We start from the raw sequence: 3,846 nt of genomic DNA, 5'->3' as shown, positions 1-3,846 counted from the left end.
TTTGTGTGTCCATCGGTGAATTGGATGAATTAGAGAGTTAGCGAGTCCGTAATGATTTACTTATTCACCATGGCTCTTGATTCTCACTCAATCAATACTGAGGTACAATGTATTGACAAGGATAAACACATACAGTGACACACTTGCATGCACGTTGCGCACACGTGTACGCGCACTCGCAAACACGCGCACACACACACATGCACACATACTGTACACACACACACACACACACACACACACACACACACACACACACACACACACATGAACCAATTTTTGTTCCTCTATTTCTTTCTATAAATGAATAATTCAGTTAAAACAAACTGTTTAATTTAGCAAATTAGCCATTTGCCAGGAATAGGCTGCAATCTCTGGAATAGGCCAGACATTAGAGCCAGAGGTTGACTGCAAGCAGTAAACTTCTATGGGTGTGCGTGTGTGTGTTTGTTAAATGGTAAAAAAAAAAAACATTTGGGGAGTTAGACTTACAATAAGATGCAGGTTAGGAATAGATTTGGGCATTTAGAGGTCAGGCTTTAGGGGTTGAAGTTATTATGCCAGATTAATACTTACTGTAGTTGCGCTGAAGTGTCTGTTGTGTGCCGAAAATAGCAGATCTACAAGCTCACAGTGTGTGGTAGAACAGCTATTTTTGGTCCCTGACACTGGCACGCAACTACAGAGGTACAACTCTGTACAATTGGTCATATAAAATTGCTTGCAGTGGTGTAAAGTAACTAAGTAATTTTACTCAACTGTACTTAAGTACAATTTTGAGGTACTTTTATTTTACTGGAGTATTTCCAATTTTCAGTACTTTTACTTCTACTCCACTACATCTCAGAGCTGATCTACAAGCTCACAATGCGTTGCGATGCGATGCATTTTGAGCTTGTAGATCTGCTATTTGAGTACTTTTACTTTTTCCAACACTGATTGCTTGTCCTAAAATGTTGATGTCCTCACAAGTGTGCGCGTGCGCTTGGCTAATGCTTTTGTCTGTGCCGTGCACATTTACTGGTTGTTTGGGTGGGGACATCACAGGGAGGTAGCTAAAATAAGATGGACTGTCTATCAGTCAAATGCAGCTGATCATGACAAAGCAAAAAGATATTTCTAGCATGCCCCCTCCCAAAGTGTGTGTCTGTGTGTGTGTGTGTGTGTGGGGGGGGGGGGGTGGGGGGGGGGCTGTCTGACCTCCTCTGATAGTTGTGAGTTCACTTCCTCAATGCAGACCTTTTTACAGACAGCACTGTCTCAAGTAGGGATGGGAGTGGGACGATATGAACATTTCATATGATGACAAAAGAAATCGCGATTTACGATATTATCGCAATAATCAAAATCTATTATCCTGGGGCGGAACATTTTCCAACAGATAGCTGATCTACAAGCTCACAACGGCTATTTTTTGGCAAAGACATTTGATAGAGTGAAAAAAAGACGGTATCAAGTAAAGTACCTTTTACCAGTTATAGAAGGTTTAAGTGGTACCGGATATGCAGCTTGGCAAATAAAAGGCGAATTGATCCCAGTGCTTGACAGAGGACGATATCACAATAAATTAAATCTCCACGATACGATTATCGCGAGTGTTTTTTATTATGATAAACGATAATATTGCGTATTGTCCCATCCCTAGTACAATCCTGTGTTAATTTACACATGTCTATTTGGTCAAATGTTGTACTCACAGTTACAAATGAATACATTTACATTCTGGATTGTATTGTGCGCGCGCACACACACACACACACACACACACACACACACACACACACACACACACACACACACACACATACACACACACACACACACACACACACACACACACACACACACACACACACACACACACACACACACACACACACACAGTACATATGCAAGAGGTTCGTCTGTCGAGTTGTGTGGAAAGCAATGCAAATTTATAGTGTAATGCAAAACGGCTAGGCTGATAAAGGTGAAACTTCAGACTTCATTCATTATTTCACTTTCTGTATGGTACATTGTGTAACTAGAGACGCTCGGTTTATTCAAAACGTACACTACCCACTTGACCGCTTTTCAAATACGTACTGTATGGTAATACTGTCACATTGTAAACGTCAGGTGACATGTTATTACAGACGCTATCACTTTCAAATGAAAGCCTCTGGGTTTGTATTGTAGAAAGTGATTGTTTAAGCCTTTAGATTTAGAAGTATGCTGTTGTAAGTTGGCCAAAAAAAAAATATATATACGTAATACCTGCTTGAATGTGTATTTACAACTGTGGCTAGTCATACAGTATGTATTTGATCGGCATCTAGCAGGGGCTGGGCAAACAATCTTTAGATCAGGGGTCTTGAACAGGGGGTCCGGGACCCCTAGGGTGTCCTCAGGGTTACTACAGGGGGTCCTCCAAATCTTCCAATCCTTTTTATAATAACAACTTGAACCCTAGTCCATATTCTGAGAACTGTAGCCAAAAATAGCAGATCTACAAGCTTGTAGATCAGCTATTTTTGGCAAAGAGGTTTGGTGTAGAAGGGAAAAAGAGCAGACTAAGTACAGAGTAAAAGGTCAAGTTTATTAGGTAATGACGGCTCAAGTCGTTAAATATCTGAAAACAAATTGACATGAATCCAAAATACACTGATGATCGTGTTGTTAAATAATGAAACTATATGGAATCTATGACTATGATCTAAGGTTGGTGGGGGTCCCTGCTTCATCTCTCTCTCAACTAAGGGGTCCTTGGCCTGAAAACGTTGAAGACCCCTGCTTTAGATCAATATTGTACCACAGTGATCCGTTACAGAACGGTCTCAGAACTTAAAATAATCTATATCGTTGCTGTTTGGCGGAAACCTCGACCGGCTGTTGTCGTCGCTACATTTGCGTGCCGCTGTCATACGGTAAAAAACATACAGAGATGAGATATGGAGATACAAGGTTTCTGCCTGACCACAACGATATGCGCTTCTAATAAATCAGAGGCTTAATACTTCACTCTCATGGGGGCTGAAACAACAGCTATACCCTCAGTTTAATTTCCCAACCACAACCTTGCACTTGCCTCAACACACGCACGCACGCACGCACGCACACACACACACACACGCACGCACGCACGCACGCACGCACGCACGCACGCACGCACGCACACACACACACACACACGCACACGCGCACACCTCCCTCAATTCTCTCCTCCCCTCGCTCCCTGTGTTTTTGTCTGGGGAGAGAATGGAGGAGTCGTTACCTGCCCATAAAGCTCTCGTGTGGCTGCCTTGGCGGGCCTATCCAAACACAGCGAGCGAGAGAGAGAGAGAGAGAGAGAGAGAGAGAGAGAGAGAGAGAGAGAGAGAGAGAGAGAGGAGAGAGAGAGAGAGAGAGAGAGAGAGAGAGAGAGAGAGAGAGAGAGAGAGAGAGCAGGGGCGTCAATTGGGTATGGCAGGGGTATGCACCTGGGTCCAGGGGGGAGAATACAAGTTACTTTAAAATATAAATCCATGAATGTCTCTTTTGTCTATCTGTGCTGGTTATTATGTTGTTAAATTACAGTAAAATAACTACAAATGCAAAATTTTACAAAATGGTCACTTTAACAAGTTATTATAATGATATTCTCCACACTTGTATTCTCCCCATCTTGACAAAATGGTGTATTCCCAGGTTCCGCAGGTCAGCTGCACAGGTGCAATTCATTATTGTTAACTGTGGCACGTTTACTATTTTATCCCAAGTTTAGCTGCACTTGAACAAACCGTAGAAACAGGGGGAAAATAGAATGTACTTCTTAACATAAATGTATCATGCCTGTTGCTAAGGTATGGCAACATGACTGGTATCTTG

This window comes from Nannobrachium achirus, assembly GCF_963921795.1.
Source record: "Nannobrachium achirus genome assembly, chromosome: 9".
NCBI classification, from domain to species: domain Eukaryota; kingdom Metazoa; phylum Chordata; class Actinopteri; order Myctophiformes; family Myctophidae; genus Nannobrachium; species Nannobrachium achirus.
Note: the sequence above shows the minus strand (reverse complement) of the source record.